General features: G+C 37.5%; 1 protein-coding gene and 1 non-coding gene across 4 annotated transcripts in view; one reads left to right on the top strand and one right to left on the bottom strand.

Moving 5' to 3' along the window:
* Positions 1–17,801, bottom strand: part of FRS2 (fibroblast growth factor receptor substrate 2) — a 112,073-nt gene that overhangs the window by 81,184 nt on the left and 13,088 nt on the right. The window lies entirely within an intron of this gene.
* On the top strand, positions 11,290–11,396 carry LOC121104490. The gene has a single exon (XR_005836815.1). It is a non-coding gene; the product is annotated as a U6 spliceosomal RNA (small nuclear RNA).

Genomic DNA, 17,801 nt, shown 5'->3' with positions numbered 1-17,801 from the left:
TAATACATGCTAGCCAAACAGGTCTTACTTAAGGCCATCAAACTTTTAGGACCAGAAACATGGTCTTTCCAATAAATTGAGATATGCTACCATTCCAGTGTGTCCTCTAGGTGACAGGCCATTCTAAGGGTCAGAGAAAGGGAGGATGATGCTCGGGCAGCAAATTTCGGAGCTAGAGTCATGGTTTCAAGAATTCATATACAGAATTTTTTCAAAGTTTTATCTAAATTATTTTGGTTGTAAGCTGACAGCAACATAAATAGGGATTAAAAATCAAAGAAGGGGGGCGCCTGGGTGGCACAGCGGTTAAGCGTCTGCCTTCGGCTCAGGGCGTGATCCCGGTGTTCTGGGATCGAGCCCCACATCAGGCTCCTCTGCTATGAGCCTGCTTCTTCCTCTCCCACTCCCCCTGCTTGTGTTCCCTCTCTCGCTGGCTGTCTCTATCTCTGTCGGATAAATAAAAATAATAAAATCTTTAAAAAAAAAAAATCAAAGAAGGGGCACATGGCTGGCTCAGTCATAAAGCATGCAGCTCTTGATTTTGGGGTCATGAGTTCCAGCCCCACACTGGGTATAGAGATTACTAAAAATAAATAAATAAATAAATAAACAAACAAACAAACAAACAAACAAACTCTAAAAAAGAAAAATGCTTAATATGCCTAAATGAAGCACTGTAAAATAATCACATTCATGAAATACACAAATTATGCCATATGGTTATCAGTCACAAACTTATTATAAGCTTTCTCAAAAATTATATTACTTTTTATACCTAAATTTTTCCTTTCTTTAAGTTAATAAGGTCTTATTAGTTTTTCCACATCTACAAATGGTACCCATTCTTACTAGTGTATTCCAGACTAGATTACTATTCATCACAGGGGCACCTGCGTGGCTCAGTCAGTTGATCATCCCGACTCTTGGTTTGGCTCAGGACATGCCCTCAGGGTTGTGAGATCAGGCTCCACACTGAGCTGAGAGTCTGCTTGTCCCTCTCCCTCCTTTTCTGTTCCTTCCCCCGCTTGTGCTGGTTTTCTCTCTCTCTCTCTGTCTCAAATAAATAAATAAATAAAATCTTTTAAAAAGTACATTCATCACAAACTGAAAAATACTCATTGGTCTAGCAGGTAGGAGTCATAGTCCCTTATATTCTCTCTCACTTCCTTCTGCTTCCCCATAGGCAAAAGAAGAAGATTCTCATGCTTCCCCGTTACACTCCCACCTGACACACCCCTGAGCAATAGCCAGGTGCTTCCTCCTCCTTCCACAGAAAGCCACCACTGAATTAACTGATCCCATTCACTTAGTATACAAAGAGTATAAGTTTCCTTCCAATATTTTTATGTGTGTTTTATGTATGACTGGAAGGAGCAGGGAAAAGAAGTCTTGAATAGAGGCACAAAATAACCAAGCACAACCTTCAGCCCTTTATTTTTTTTTTTAAGATTTTTATTTATTTATTTGACAGAGAGAGACAGCCAGCGAGAGAGGGAACACAAGCAGGGGGAGTGGGAGAGGAAGAAGCAGGCTCCTAGAGGAGAAGCCTGATGTGGGGCTCGATCCCAGAATGCTGGGATCACGCCCTGAGCCGAAGGCAGACGCTTAACGACTGCGCCACCCAGGCGCCCCAACCTTCAGCCCTTTAAAGCAGCTGTGACACAATACAAAAAGCAATTGTACCTGGAGTGGGAGACCAGAGTCTTAATCCCAGATCTGCCCCATTACTACATCTTAGTTGAGTGATCTCCTTCTAGCATTTCAACTTGCCATGCTTAGCCTCCAATGGCTCATCTTGGAAACTACCTTAACTTAGCAGAGTCTTTAATGATGATGATGATAATGATACAGATGCAGAAAAAGGAGATGAAGCAGAAGCAGCAGCAGCAGAAGTAAAAGAAACAGAAATACAGAAACAGAAATAGAGAAGTGGAGCTGATGGCAGTAGCAGTAAGCCTTAGGAATTGGTAAACATTTGAAGGCTGCAATATGAAGAGACTGAAGGATCCTACGATTCTGGTAAATGACTACAAAAACACATGAATTGTTCTGTAAACTGTAATTTAAAATCTCATTTAACCAACATTTATATAGTGCTTATTATGTGTATCACTATTCTAAGCACTTTACAATTTATTTAGTCTTCATAACCTTATGACATAGATACCAGTATCCTCATTTTACAGATGAAGAAACTGAAGCACAGAGAGATTAAATCACTTACCCAAGTACCCAGCTAAGTGGTGGAGTCAGGATTCAAATTCAGGTACCCTGACCTTAAAATCCATGCTCTTACTCCACTAAGCAGACATGTAGCTGTGGATGAATTATTTGTACTTACCTTTGGATATATTGTGTGATTTTTAGTACACATCTTCCTGACCACAACTGTCTTAGATAAACATTTAACATTTTAGTGGCATCCAGGTGGCACAGTCAGTTAAGCATCTGACCCTTGGTTTGGGCTTCAGTTGTAATATCAGGGTCGTGAGATCAGCCCGTGAGGTCAGGCTCTGTGCTCAGCGAGAAGTCTGCTTAAGACTTTCTTTCCCTTTCCCTCTGCCCTAGCCAGCCCCACCCCCTCCTGCGCATGAGCGCATTCTCTCTCTCTCTCTCTCTCAAATAAATTTTTTTTAAAGGGAAGCTAATGAAGGTTTAGTTTCTTTTTTAAAGATTTTATTTGTCAGAGAAAGAAAGAGTACAAGCAGGGAGAGAGGCAGGCAGGAGGCAGAAGCAGGCTCCCTGCTGAGCAAGGAGCCAGATGTGGGGCTGGATCCCAGGACCCTGGGATCATGACCCGAGCCAAAGGCAGACGCTTAACCGACTGAGCCATTCCAGTAAATAAATCTTAAAAAAAAAAAAAAAATTAACATTTTATTATCTGTATCCTATCTATAAGGAAGTAACTGTAGTGGGTATCAAGAACAAACCAGAAACTGAGATTAGTATTTTATCACTCATATTCACAAACTCAGTAATGAATAGTAACAATCATTAAAGTACTACTAATTTAGTCTTTCAGGAATTTATTATTTTTAGTTTTTTGAAAATATATCAGTTCATGTGCCATGCACACACACAAACACACAGAATATGGACTATTATGTATTAAATTATTAGTCTGTTTCAATGATCTGTATTAGACTAGTTAAATATTTGACCAACAAAATATACCCTAATGGACAGAGTTAGACACCATTTCACTTTAGTTAAATTTCACTGATAACTATAAAAAATGCTACATAAACTTCCATATCTTACTAAAAATTACATCATACAATTTTTAATTGCTGCCACCACAAAGTTTTAACTAATAGCTGAGCACAGTATTAACATTTATTAAACAGTTGCATTAAATATATTTGTTATTAATAGTAGTATATCTTATTCAAATAATTTCCCCTAAGAATACATATTGGCACTTCCCAAATTTATCAGCATAATTACATTTGCATTACCATTCTAGAATACTGGATAAACTAGACAGAGGACTAAAAGTTAATTTTAATTTTATGAAGGATCTGGGATCAAACCGAATGTTACACAACCCAATTAAAACGACAAAATCAAATATATTCTTTGGAATATAGGACCAAAAACCAGACTTCTGGAAGTCTTATTAACATTAAGACAATAAACTAAATTTTGAAACAATTCCCAGAAGTGTTAATGCTAGATGTGACTCTTCTCCGTGAGGAGAAATTTATGCAAAATAAGCATGTCTTAAAAGCCAACTCAAACAGTGTTAGGGTGAAAATAAAAGACATCTGAAGACAACTTTACTGAACACTAGGAGAAAATTTTAGGTTAAAGTAGTATAAAAACATTAATTGAAGAATATGTGAAGAGAAGAGAAAAATTAGTAAAAAAAAGAAGGGGAGGTTCTAATTAACCGAAGACAAAAATAACAGAAAACAAACAAGGAATTCAAATGCAGGAACATTTTTTGGAATTTGCACTGAAAATTAATGGTACAGAGTAATCATCAGAAAATATGAGGTCTCAAAGCATAAAGAGCGTATATCACATTTTTCCAAGCATACTCAATGAAGACCTTCCCTCCGCTACAAATACACAAAAGGTTTTTGTTGGTACAATTTACTATGCCTATTCTCAGCCCTAGGATATTTTTGTACCCAATCTCAAATTGGAAATGGGATACTATCTGTCCTCAAAATGTCGAGTTACTGGCAGAAACTTAGCTCCATGTCTAATAAAACTTTTATGCTCCACTACAAGTCTTTTAAGTGGTATTCTTGTTTATTTGTAACTAAGACCACCTGTGTATTTTAAAATATAAATCAAAACTTATGGGACATACTGTTCACTGATTCAATAGATCTGAATTTCTCCCTAATATGAGAATACAATCTTAGTTAGCACTTATCATTAAACCCTACTATTAAACAGATTAATTCATAGTATGTGTATCCCTCATTTTATGGAATTAGTTTTCCAAGGTTAGTACATAGTGAATCCTACTTTCCCCCCACTAAAAAGCAGAAAAATGTTCCCACAGAAATATATTTCCAACACATAAGCCAGAAACCGTCTACTGCAAAGGAAGGCTGACATTTCCTTTGCTTCCATTTCCTCATAGGTAATATCAGATACCATATGACATGCAGTACTCCTTAGGAATGGAAAGTGGAAACGTGTTAAGAATTAGAAGATTTCTACAACCAGATGCACAATGGTGACCAACTTAGGAAGCGTGGAATTAGAACTTGTTGTCCATTTACTCACGTCAGACTCTATGATTCTACTTTGATGATGAAGGAAAAGTTATGTGTGTGTTTTTAAAGTTAAATTAATATGCATTAAGCATAAAAGACATTATTACATTATAATAATTTCTCTACCTGGGGGGGTGGGGGAATGGGATAGACCGGTGATGGGTAGTAAGGAGGGCACGTACTGCATGGTGCACTGGGTGTTATACACAACTAATGAATCATCGAGCCGTACATCGGAAACCGGGGATGTACTGTATGGTGACTAACATAATATAATAAAAAATCATTAAAAAATAAAAAATAAAAATAAACCACTGTATTTTTTATTAAAAAAAAAAAAAAAAAGAATTTCTCTACCTGAAAAAATATAGTTTGTAATGGGATGCAATTGTTAATATAGTAGACAAGTTATTGTCCTCTATCAACTATGCTTTGTTTCATTAGTTTTCCTAAATAAACTCTCATTTCAGTCTCCCAGATCTATGCTTTAAATTCCTTTAAAAGCTCTGTCTTTTAAAAAATCTGTAAAGGGGCGCCTGGGTAGCTCAGTAGGTTAAAGTGTCTCTCTTGATTTCGGCTCAGGTCATGATCTCAGCGTCATGAGATCAAGCCCTATGCCAGACTCCCTGCTCAGCGCAGAGGCTGCTTGAGATTCTCTCTCTTTCCCTCTCCCTCTATCCCACTCCCCCGACCCACCCTGCATGCACTCTCTCTCTCTCTCTCTCTCAAATAAATAAATAAAATCTTCTAAAAATCTGTAAAAATATTTAACTAATACCAATTTTCCTTTTTGGGAGGCAAAAAACCCTTGGTGATCTAATTTCTATGAAACAGCTAAACTCTAAGCCCCAGGGGTGAAGTAGGCCTTGAGAACCTACCCTTCTACTCTGCTTTCTCCCCTGAGCCACCATTCCCTGTCTCATTCCTAGCACTGAGGAGGAAAATGGAGAAACACTGCTCCACCACTCTAACAACTTCTGACGAAACTCCTCTAAGGAGCCCAAGGGAAATCCATTACTATCACTGCAGAAACTCATGATATCTAATTAACGTACCGAGGACAGCTGCTGATGGTCCTCTTCACACACAGCAGTGGCAACTGCAATACTTACTGGCAGCCATGCAATGGGGACCATCTGTGGTATGAGAATTTCAAGATCCAAGATCTGTGCTTCCCAGTGTACATACCCTGCATTGTCCGTGTGAATACGATAGATTTCACTCCCATGATAATGCTGATTTTTAAGAAGCTGACTTTAAGAGGGGCGCCTGGGTGGCTCAGTCGTTAAGCGTCTGCCTTCGGTTCAGGGCGTGATCCCGGGGTCCTGGGATCGAGCCCCGCGTCGGGCTCCCTGCTCCGCTGGGAGCCTGCTTCTTCCTCTCCCACTCCCCCTGCTTGTGTTCCCTCTCTCGCTGGCTGTCTCTCTCTCTCTCTCTGTCAAATAAATAAATAAAATCTTTAAAAAAAAAAGTTGACTTTAAGAAAATGATTATCCAGGTGGGCCTGAGCTAACCACATAAACCCTTAAATCTAGGTCTAGAAATAAGACAGAAGCCAGGGAGATTGGAAGGTGAGACACACTAGACATGAGGATATATTCTCCATAGCTGGCTTTGAAGATGCAAAGGGCCATAGGGCAAACAATACAGGCAGTATCAATGAGCTAAGCGCAGCTCCTACGTAACAACCAGCAAAGAAATGGGATCTCAGTCCCGCAACTGCGAAAAAGTGAGTCCTGCTAACAAGCTGAGCTTTGGAAGTAAGCTTTGGAAGATCCTCTATACAAGAACTCAGCCCATAGGACAACCTGATTTCAGCTTTGTGATGCACTGAGTAGACAACCCAGCCACACTGCACCCAGACTTCTGACATACAGAACCACAAGTAATAAATGAGTGTTGTTTTAAGCCACTGAGTTTGTGGCAATTTGTTACACAGCAACAGAAAACGAATACAGGGACTCCATGGAGGAAAAGGGTGTAGGCTGCTACTGCGGCAGGTTTCTTTTTACCAATAGCAACACCACAACAGGAAGGCCGGACACAGAGCATAAATTTGCCTGCAAACTAAAGAAGGGTCACCATAATGAAGAACATGCTTGGAAACTGGAAACTGCCCTGCTTTCATTTCCTTCATATTTATCATTACCAGACCATACATATTCATTCGTTTGCTGCTTGTTTCAGGCAGTGGAATGAGAGCTCCATCAGAACAGGGACATGTCTCTTATTCTCTGCTGCACACCCAGCACCTTAAAAAGTGCCTGGTACACAGGCAGGCAGAAAGTATTTCCTGAATGAGTAGTCCACAACCAAAATTCACAGTAAATTGTGTTATATTTGAGGTTTCTTAGCATAAGAAACTGAAATAACTACATTATCAATTGGACATGCTGCACCCAGCAAAGTCCATCTTAATAAATAATTTCCCTTTAATACAAAACAGATAGGTGTTTCTCCATGCATAGTTGTTTCACAGATGCTCTCACTGATGCCTAAACCGATGCAATCCATTAAAGAATGCTTGCAGCCTGGTAAACATATCAATAATAATAGAATGGCATTTTAGTAAATAATATGATAATGAAATCCCAACACAAAACTACTGAGGAATTTATTTTCAGTAGATGGGGTCAGTTCAAGTCTTTGCCTCTTTCTACACAACTACCCCACACTCCGCAGAGCCAGAGTTGAAGAATCCTAATACGCTTGAAGAAACTCAGAACGAGAAAAATCTCCAGATGAGCAGTAGAGCGTATTTGTACACCGTGGATCACATTTCCACCTGGTTTCTTTGTTGTAACAAACCGAATGTTGCTCAAAATAAGTTTAAAATAAGTATAAAGGCCCTAATACAATATAAAAGAAATATCGTAATAATCATACTTCCACTAGAAACAGACTTCAGACTCGGGCACTTTCCAGGGCATATAATGGCAAAAGAGATACCCAACTCTCTTTTAACACATTTCTTTTCTGCCAGAATCAATTACTTCTACCGCACTTCCCAACTTAAACATGGTACATTCCAAAAAATGATTTCTTGGTTGGTTGCTTGGGAGTCATGAACATCTTTCTGCCCCACAGAATCACTGTTAGAAATGGCGGGTCAGTGATGCAGTACTATACTTCGGGATGGCTGGGGGCCTGGCAACTGCCACTATGTATTTTGTCTACTTATATTTCATCTCATTCTTTAAAAGCGGGCAAGGGACTAAGGCTGAATCATCTTATGTATCAATTTAATTAATTTTCTCAAGTATTACAATTCCTAAATAACTCTTTTTTTACATCTAAAAAGGTTAATCTTAAATCAGGACCACCTAAAGTCAGCCTGAAAAAAGGTGTGGAAAGCACATATTCTACTTAGATATTCTTGAAAATAAATTTTATAATGCAGAGAACAACAAAGTACTATTATGGGTAATTCACAGAATGATTTTAGCATTATGAACTCAAAGAACTTCCAAAACTTATTCAGAGTTCAAGAACAAATTTTCATTTTAAGGACAACAAAAATAAAAGTAAAGTGTTAATACACTAATTTCACCAACCCACTAAAAGTAAAAAGAACTTCACATCTGTGACCAGTGTCGGTTCATTCCCTGGAGTATGACTCAGAGACAAAAACTCTGCATAATAACTATTCCTCAAAATTACCCCCTATTCCTATGAAGATATACAATCAAATTGCCTCAGAATAGGCTCCAAAGGGGGGGAGGCTCCTTCTTTCTCTTTAGGGAAACCGTAATTGTGTGCACGCACACGTGTGCGCGTAGGTATGTGTGTTATGTATTTGTCTACATATATGGCAGCCTAATTCATGTTTATGCCTCAATCTAAAATTTCATTTACTGAATCATTACTATTGAAGTAACTAGTCCTGCTAAAATCTGTCATAAGCATAACATAACCAAAATAGTGTTCTAACAGTTACTTATTTGAAAGCCATGAATATATTTTCCTCATAATTGTCTTGTTCCTTCTCCACATTTCTTTTCACTATTTATACACCCCAGATAAAACTTGCTAACACACCGAGAAAGTATTTTATCAATCTCCACATGTTTGCCAATGGGAATTGGCTGAATCCAAATGTATGAGAAATCACCAGAATGCGGAAACTTCTTGGTGTTAATTAAACAGACAACACCACATCCTGATACGCAAGTTATCAAAAACCTTTCCTTGATTTTTCAGCAGCATCACATATACCTTTTTGAAACTCCCTAAGACTTGTAGGACATCATCGTTCTCTCCCGCCTCTCATTTGTCTGATCACTAGCTGCCTCCGTCTCCACAGAAGGTTCCTCATCCTCTATCACAGCTCAGCATTTCCCAAAGCATGGGATATATACCACAGTAGGTGACACATATATAATAATGAATCGTTTCATGAAAAAGTTATTAGCTTGTCAAGGCCTTGGGCCTTCTAATTACAAAGTCTTACTGTTTTTTCATTTCTTTTGGTTTTTTATTGAGTAGACTTAAACTCAGAGGATTTAACAGGTAATGGTATTTAGCTAAAATTTAATACCATTATATTTGGTGTGATCACTTTCATTTTTCCATTGCCAACTGCTTAAAGCAAGTTACACTTGTTTGCCATTTTTATAATATAATGTTCCCCTCTAAAATAAATGTATATAAGTAAAAGAGTCACTTAAAGAACAATAGTAAGGAAATAATTGCATTTTGGAGTGATCCTCAAAACACTGATGCGTCATAAGTACTGTTCTGACCAGAACTGTGGCTATTTCTAAACTCAGTCCTTCCTCCACATTTTCTCACTGTGATCACCGCAAACACTCAGAGAAGCTCCAGATTTCCATTTAAGATATTGTGCCAGCACATCTGATTCAATACCTTCAAATTAAACCCATTCTCTTCTGGATCACTCTATCACTACCAACACCACTTCCAACTTCACCATCAAAAGCTAGCCAAATTCCCCTTTACCACTATTCACACAATCTCAAAACCTAGGCGTTATCTTTGTCTATTCACTGAATTCCAGCAGTTACTAAATTCATTCATTCCACAAACACACGTTGGGTTCCTGTTGCATATGAATAAAATTACATCATCTTAGAAAACCATTTTCTTTAAAAACTTCCTAATCTATGAGAAGAGAATCTGACTTTGTAGACTCCTTCTCTGGGGTGGGGGTGCACTCAGAAGGACATAAGATGAAAAAGAACTAAAAAGGAATGCCTGAGAATATTAAAAGTGGTTATATTTCTAAATGACAGAAATAAAAATAGGTACCATCTTGTCCACATTCTTCTGCATTTTATACATCTACTGTATTTTTAAAATCAAGAAAAAATATATCCTACAAAATGTTCCCATCCAGACTCATCTCTCCGTTCCTGATATTCAAGCATCCTAGTTCGGACTCTCATTATGTCCTCTTGCCTAGCCTCTAAACTGACCTTTGTGAAGGTTGCTGCCCAATACATTATACATACAGTTGTGAGAATAATATTCCTGAAAAGTTATCTTTACTAAATTACTCTTTCATTCAACAACCTTTAATGGCTCTCTGTTGCCTGTAATAACAAGAGTTGTCTGCTCTACTAAAGCTGGTTAGCTACTATCAGCTAGCCCCAATCCTACCAATATAAAATAAAGGAGAAAAACAGTATTATCGCAAGTCAAATATTAATGCTTTATCAAAAAGTTAAATGTAAGTTAAAACTATTTAAGATTCCAAATCTGGCGTGCTATTAAGAATTCTGTACCCAGTGCTCATCATTTCTTATTAGTCACTTTTGCCCAAGAACATGTGTTCTAGGATGGGAGATGAAAGATGCAAAAAGCTCCTCTCATACTATTCTTCAGTTCCCAAGGAACATCTAAATGCTTAGGGGTTTTATTTCTCCTATCATTACCAGAGAACACTGAAACAAAACCTAGAAGCCGCAGGCTGGTGTGGGAGAACTTTCTCGTATGTGAGAATTAAATGCTAGGTAAGCACTTTGAAAATCCTTAAATTTTGTGCCTTAGGTGCCTCCTTGCTTCACCCTAGTCCTGGCCCAGGGTAGAGCCAGGGGTACTGCTAGACATCCTTTAATGCACGGGACAATCTTTCACACCAAAGAATTACTGCCCCAAATGTCCACAGTGTTAAGAGTTAAGAAATCCTGATATAAATGAAAAAACACCGTTAGAATGTCAACTCTACAACTTATTAGCTAAGTGACCTTCAGCAAATTATATAACCTGTTCACGACAGTCTCCTCATGTTTAAAATGGATATCATCCTTATGCCAAAGGATTTAGGAGGATAAACTGACACAGAACCCTTTAGACACCTAAAAATGTTAGCTTCCATTCTTCAGAAAGACAGTACAAAAACTTCTCTCAGACGTAGAGCTCTGGCCCCCTCAAACATAAATTCAAAATATGAATGACAGGTGGTACTATAACTGATTTATTTTCTCAATTTCTTATCAAAGTCTAAGCAAACTGAAGGCAGAGTCCTTACCTTTGTATCCTCAGCCTCTAGAACAAAGTAAGCATTGGGTAATATCTGTTAAACAGCTATACAGGGCTCGCTTCGGCAGCACATATGCTAAAATTGGAACGATAAACAGAAGATCAGCATGGCCCCTGTGCAAGGATGACACGCAAATTCGTGAAGCGTTCCAGATTTTAAAAAAAAAAAAAAAAAAAAAGGCCAAACAGGTAAACAAGTTCTAAGTGTTTACCCACAACAAGTCATTCATTGCATTGCATTGTGGGAACTACCAAAGAGTATATGATAACATAACTCTTGTACTGGAGAAAGTTAAAAATAGTAAGAGATAGCTAACAAAACAGAATATACAGATAGATTCAACACAGAATAAGCACTCAAAAAAGCTCATAGGTTGAAGAGCAAAATTTACATAAATACTGAGGCCACAAATAAAAACTAATGGCATGCACACAAAAGAATTAAATAAATTTAATCAGGGAAACAATTACTCTTTTATGAGTAATCTAAGTAATCTAAATCCCAGTGTAAAGAAATGAGTCCCTTTACATTGTCTTCTATTTTTTTTAATGTGTTATCTGTTCTTTCTCCTAGCTATCATGTCAAAAAGTGTAAAACTTGTAACTTTGTTGCATTCACAATGGTATTTCTATTGGCTGCTATACCTAAACTAGTGAGGAATCACTCTGTTTCTATAAATATGCTCATTTTAGGATACATTTAGGTCACTATTTTATAGCATTTGAGCAGTCACTGTATTTCATTAGATCTAAGACATAGTCAGTTGTATGATACACTGTCATGTTAATTACCATCAAGAAAGAACAATAAAAGAAATTGACAGTTAAAAAAATTTAATCAGGGAAAGGCCTATTTTTAATTAGTATAATCCTTCAGGGTACCTGCAGCTAATCTCTTCCAAAGGCATGAAACAGTACACTTAAAGAACAAACATCAAAATGACAAGTGCTATCATTTGTCATTTTAGCAATACTCAGCTAAATTTCATAATTCATATGATGGTAGCATATTTTAACATACTCGAAGGCCACTTTAAGCAATTTTTTAAACCACATTAGATTTTAATGGAAGCTTATCAAATTCCTAACATCCACAATCCATCTTAATTATCTTAAATGGTCTGACACAGAGTAAGACCAAAAGGGCTGATGCCCAAATGTCTGAGTACTTTGCTGAAAAGGCTGAGCTCCAGCATACCCAAAGTGTGTTAGAAGCAACTTTTAAAATGCACAAATGTAACAATTATTTTTAAACCGACAATTTTAGAAAAATAGCAGTTCCTATCTAAAGCTTATATAAATATAAGACATTGGGTTTGCAAATGTCAGCAGAGTTTTAAGATCCCTTTCTAAAGTAATAGTCTCCTGTTTTGCTTGGTATCTTAATTTGCCTTTAGTTTCAAAACTAAGCTTGCCAACACGATTCCTCTCAAAACCTCAGGAATTCCATTACAGTTTTAAGCTAAATTAAAGGAAAACAGACGCATTCAACCCATGGCAGAAGTGTGCACAAAGTGTTTGTTGACGCTCATGAACAGGCTGAGAAACGCAGACGCGTCTGAAGCACAACGGCCGTAGAATCAACTCTGTTTTTCTCCACCAGGGAACCAAAGAGAAAGAGAATTATTGCTACCACTACAAATGAGACCAGACCAGATACCTTTAAACCACCCGGGATTTAACAGAACATTCTCTTTAAGTCAGAGCCTTTGTGTATGTCTCCTCTTCAAGGAAGAATGGTTAGAGTACCCTTTAAAAAAATCCACATGAAGCCAAGATGTCACTATTCTCTCCCCCAAAACAATGCTTAAAATGCCCTCAACACTGCTCACCCACTCGCCTCCAAAAAAATATAAAAGATTAAAAAAGAGAAAGAGAGAGCTATAAATGCTTTACAGATGGTTCTTTGTCTTATCACTAGAAATCTTTTCTATTCCACTTCCCTATCCTCAGCCTCTATAAACCTTCTGATATTTATAGACATTTTCACTCCTCATCCCTCTTCATCACCTCCATCAAGGCTTAATTCATCTCAACTCACCTGAAGCCCAGGTATCAGGATCTCCTGAATGGGACTAATAAAAGAAGTAAGTTACTAAGAAGAAAAAGGAAGGAAAATCCTGTCTCCCTCCCTGCTCCCTCCCTTACCCTGTCCCAGCAGAGCCAGGAAACAACAAAAGGAAGGAATAAACCACCTTCAGTTCACTCTATTGCTCTTTCTCACTCTTTTACCTCCAACTCATTCACTACCCCCTCCAGGCATTCTGCTCCTCAGGCATCACCCTATCTAACCCCTAGTCTCCAGCCCCAGGTAATGGAAATCACAACCCAGCTCCCTAAGGTAGGGATGCAGCAGGATGAATTTCCACCAGTATTATAAAGGGTGTTTTGAATACATTGTGATATAATGGGTTACATCATTTTTTATGGCCTGACCTAGTAAGCTAAACACCATTTTCACATGACTAATTAGAAGAATAGGCTCCTAATTCCAAATTCCTTTTTTCAACTCCCAATTTCCCCTACACCCAACCCTTAGCCAAAACCCTTTTTAAACAGTTCATTTCCAAGATACGGCTACCTATGTAAAAGAGTAAAATTATAATGACTGCTAGTAATTAAAACAATACATTTTGACGAAGTAAACAAGTGAATGTCAGTAGCTTGTGCAATGTGGGCAATTCATTTGCAACCACCTTATTAATAAAAATAAGGAAAATAAATCTAGTTATAAACAACACGTAACCAATTAGCGATCATACATTTGCAAACACTGCCTTACAAAACTAATATTCTAACTTTAGAAACGAATACACCAAGAACAATTTGTCAGTATCTATCAAAAATGTTAATGCATATGTATAGTACTGGCAAAGAATTTGCACTTCTAAAATTTAAAGTACTGATATATTTGCACAGGAATGAAATATGCATACAATACTCACTACCACATTATTTATAAGAGATAGGAAACAAGCTTAATGTCCACCAGAAAGGGAACTTATGGTATAGTCAACACAACCGATACAACACAGCTAATAAAAATAGTGGATACAATTGTAAATGTAGAAAACTTGCTACAAACAGCAACTGTCTCAAGGGAGGGAACCTACAAGACAGGGAGGTAGGAGACTTGCTTTTCACAATAAATCCTTTTGTAACTTTAAATTTTGGACCATGGACACATACTGCCCTTTTTGTTAAAAATGAGTAAGTTAACAGGCACCTGGGTGGCTCAGTTGGTTCTCTTGATTTCAGCTCAGGTCATGATCCCAGGGTCATGAGCTGGAGCCCTGTGATGGGCTCTGCACTCAGTGGGAAGAGTACTGGAGATTCTCTCCCTCTTCCTCTGTCCCTTTCCTGCTCTCTTGCTCCCTTTCTCTCTCTCTCTCTCTCTCTCTCTCTCGCACTCTCTCTAAAATAAATAAATCTTTTTAAAAAGTGAATAAGTTAAAAATTTGTTAAGGGATTTAGACAATTCTCCCTGATCCTCTGATGCATAAATAGTTCCACTTCCTCTTCTGCAGGCAATGTTAACTAGGACTAGGACCAAGAATCTGCACTACTAGAGGTTACCCAACAACCAACGTACCAGAGTAGAGGGCTCATCTCCTCCTTAGTGGGAAGATGTACAACTACAGCAACTTCGCATCACTCAAAACAAAGCATAACAGCTGAAGAAATGGGTGAAGAATTTATCTCACTCAAAGCAACCTTCATTACAGAAATAAAACTGGATGCAATGTAATTCTGTCAGCACTCTTAAAAACTGTGCTTTACCAAAAGGAAAAAAAAAAAAAAAGCCACCTGGCTGGAATTCCTGGTTAGGGTCTAGATCTCAAATGGCTACATGCACCAAAAATACTTAGTAAAGAATCTAGGTGCCAAAATCGTTGAATCCAAAAGGCAGTTAAAAAGCAGGGGGAAGGGGAAGGACAAAGTCATAGACAGTAAGTTTCAAACGGCAAAATAAAAAACTTTTAAGATACCATTTTTCTAATGGAATTTTTCTCTTTATCTCTTAAATTCCAAGTAACATCGAACACAGCAGTCCCTCAACTAAAACTCAAGAAATTAAAAGAAACAGTTCAAACTCTAAAGCTAATTTTTAAATGTTGCTACTTAAAATGATTTTTGGTTTTGCTTCTAGATGAAAAGAACAAATAATAGAGCTGCTAATACTAATCTGATGCCCTCTTCCTCCTTCGTTTCAAAAGTTTATTACAATCTGACTGTTCAATTATAAAATCAGAAAAACTAGGGAAAAAAATCTTGAAACGACAGGGCACCGGGGTGGCTCAGTCATTAAGCGTCTGCCTTTGGCTCAGGGCGTGATCCCAGCGTTCTGGGATCAAGCCCCGCATCAGGCTCCTCCGGTGGGAACTTGCCTCTTCCTCTCCCACTTCCCCTGCTTGTGTTCCCTCTCTCGCTGGCTGTCTCTCTTTCTCTCTCTGTCAAATGAATAAATAAAATCTTTAAAAAAAATCTTGAAGCGAGGTGGAGTATATAACATGGTAATATGTAGGGAGAGGATCACATTTATTTTTTGTAAAGTAAGAAATCCTTTTATTGGGTCTCTTATTAACAACACTGACTTGCATCTGAGCACCCAGCTATACTGCTATGTACCATTCTAAATTTATAGACTTAATGATCTGTTTAAAACAAAACAAAACAAAATCAAACTAAATAGCACAAAGGTTTGTTGTCATAACCAATTAGTCTAATGAGGTCTAGAATATATGCAGTAAATGAAAGATGCTAGCTGGCATATAAAAAAATTCATACATTCCCTGGCCAGATTCAAATATTCGGACTAATGCAAACAACAAACTCATAAAATAAAGATATACCTAAGAAAACAGGAGGTAAAAAGTGCCTCAGCATTATTATGTGAGGTTTATATACCTTGACATTTACAAAGAAATAGGACAAGAATGTTATCAACTGACAATTTTCACTTTTATTCTATATTTATTACTAAACTATTTGTTATGCTCAAGAGTGTCTGAGGTACTTGGTACACTCAGAGTACTGCTAAAAAAAAAAAAGAGTACTGCTAATCATAATATTAATTATAATCAAATCAAAGTCAGGGATTAACAACTACACAAATGAACATTTAAATTCATATCAGTGGTTCCAGTCCTGAGTCAAGGACCACCTAAGGTAAAACTGAGAGTTCCTTAATCTATTTTCAAGCTTTAAAAATAGCCTAATAATAAAAAAAATAAATAAAAAATAAAAATAAAAAAATAAAAATAGCCTAATAGTCTCATATACTATCTGAAATACAGCTTTCTATGCTAACTAAAATAATTAAATTTCTTTTTGGAGGGCTGGAATTAAAACTCAATGTGGAAACACCAATTATCTCATAGTGATCAGAAGCCCTGGTTGTAGTGATAAAAATAGAAAACCCAATGAATTATTATGTAATACATGTATTTTATTTTGTGGCAAAACTTTTTTGGATTCTAACATCTGGAAATCAATGGAAATAGAGTATTTTAGGGGTGTGTGTGTGTGTGTTTACGGTTTAAAAAAGCAAAATGCAAAACTAAAAATACATACCAGACTCTAAATATTGACAAAACTTTTATCAGGAAAAGGTTTATGTGTTCTGGCTGAGCACAGAAAGACACCTATAAATTACAAGAAAATATCCTTTTCTTTAAATCCTAATGGCTCAAACCATGTTTCATGAAACAACAAGTACTGACATGGATAAAAATGACTGGTCAGATCCCAAACTATGAAGGAAACTTAACAGGAAAAGAGCAAAGTTTATGTCTGTATTCTCCACTCCATTTTTCCCCTTTCGGTTTTTTATTTCACAATTTCCTCAGCAGTTACAACACTGCAAGATTTTAGCCATATTTCTCACATATACACATCCAATATAAAATAAAACGAATGATTATAACCCAAAATTTCACCTGGGTATGCGCTCTCATTTTGTACAGAGTTAGAACAAAAGAAATACTAAAGCGCAAAATAAAACTAGGACCCAAGACGTGGACTAACTACAAAAACACTACCCCAAGCATAACCTGAAGACCACTCAAGCGTACTCATGGAACTGGCTGAATCTGATGAGCTGAAAGGCACTGAGCACCTGCATGGCAGATATGAGGACATGCTATGTTTGAATCTATACGTATTTCAGGTACAAATCCTGGACTCTATCACTTATTAGCTGTCTGACCTCGGGAATGTTACTCAACTCTCTGAGGCCTCAGCTTTCTCACCTATAAAATGCAAGTAAGAACAATAATTCAGTAGAAACTCTTTTAACAGTCCTCTATTTTATCCTAACTTACAGAAATAAAGCTCTCCAATCCCTCCATAAATCACTCCCTGATGCCCACCACAGGCTGACCACTTGCACCTGGTAGAGTCTTCGAAGTAGACCACTTTCTTACTATGTCCCCACCCTTCTGCTCTCACCAAATGAGCTGGACGCTTAACAAGAGCCAGCTGTTTCTGACAGATTATGAGTGTGAAAGGGGTCGTTTTCTCCGAAAGTTATGTTGTAAAGTTCAAAAAGATTCAAAGGCTAAT

This window comes from Ursus maritimus, unplaced genomic scaffold (genome assembly GCF_017311325.1).
Source record: "Ursus maritimus isolate PB19 unplaced genomic scaffold, ASM1731132v1 scaffold_21, whole genome shotgun sequence".
Classification (NCBI taxonomy): Eukaryota; Metazoa; Chordata; class Mammalia; order Carnivora; family Ursidae; genus Ursus; species Ursus maritimus.
The sequence above is the reverse complement of the archived record's forward strand: the minus strand, read 5'-3'. Positions and strand labels throughout refer to the sequence as shown.